This window comes from Elephantulus edwardii, unplaced genomic scaffold (genome assembly GCF_000299155.1).
Source record: "Elephantulus edwardii isolate Elephantulus edwardi_28Jun2011 unplaced genomic scaffold, EleEdw1.0 scaffold00343, whole genome shotgun sequence".
In the NCBI taxonomy this organism is placed as follows: domain Eukaryota; kingdom Metazoa; phylum Chordata; class Mammalia; order Macroscelidea; family Macroscelididae; genus Elephantulus; species Elephantulus edwardii.
The window spans coordinates 1364604-1365483 of NW_006400093.1; the positions used below are offsets into that span (position 1 = coordinate 1364604).

The 880-nt window shown below is 41.6% G+C and overlaps 1 pseudogene; it reads left to right on the forward strand.

Annotated features, from left to right (window-relative positions):
• The window catches only part of LOC102861858, a 4112-nt pseudogene extending 3685 nt beyond the window's left edge, over positions 1 to 427 (forward strand).
• The last annotated feature ends 453 nt before the right edge of the window (positions 428 to 880 follow it).

The following is an 880-nucleotide window of genomic DNA, read 5'->3' on the forward strand; positions in this document are numbered from 1 at the left end:
ACAGAGCGGAGTTTAGGGCTGTTGTACATAGGGTCGCTATGAGTCGCAAGCGACTCGACGGCACATAACAACAACAACAAACTTGCCAAAACCTAGGGTTTTAAGCGCCCCACCCAACTTGATTCAGCGACCCAAGGCGGATGACACAAATGCAGCCACCATTGAGAAGAAGGCAACCGCAACCATCAGTGCCAAGCCACAGATCACTAATTCCAAAGCGGAGATAACTCGATTTGTGCCCACTTCACTGAGAGTGCGTCGGGAGAATAAAAGTGCGATGGCTGCTCCCCAGAGAAAGACAGAGGATGATTCTGCTGCGCCCCTTACCAAAGCAGCCCCCAAATCTGGCCCTTCTGTTCCTGTGTCTGTACAAACTAAGGATGATGTATATGAAGGTTTCATGAAAGAGATGGAAGGGCTACTGTGACAGCTTTGGATGCAGAACAGGCTTCTGTTGACATCGGTGATTCTTGGAAAAAGAGGCTCTTATAGGTGAACATAATACTTGCATTGTCAGGGTCTTTTCTAATTTCAGTGCAGAACTACCCTAAAGTTTAGTATTGGCCAGAATTTAATGCATATAAGAGAGGGTATTTTGTTAAAAATGGGTTGGTAATTGAAGCCATGCTGCTAACATCCATTAGCATCCCATTTTCATCCTGTTTTTCTCTTTTCCAATTATTTTGAAATGTGATCAAGGGAGTATTAGTTGCTTTGACTAATTAGTCGCATTATTTGTTTTGACTCTCTTGTGCACTGTGTGGCACTGGAGTAGAAATTTCTGGAAAAATAGTTTACCTCATCCCATCTTGGATTTTGTGTTTTGAGTTATTTTTAATATTTTATTGTAAATATTTTGTAATATACACACTTATAATTA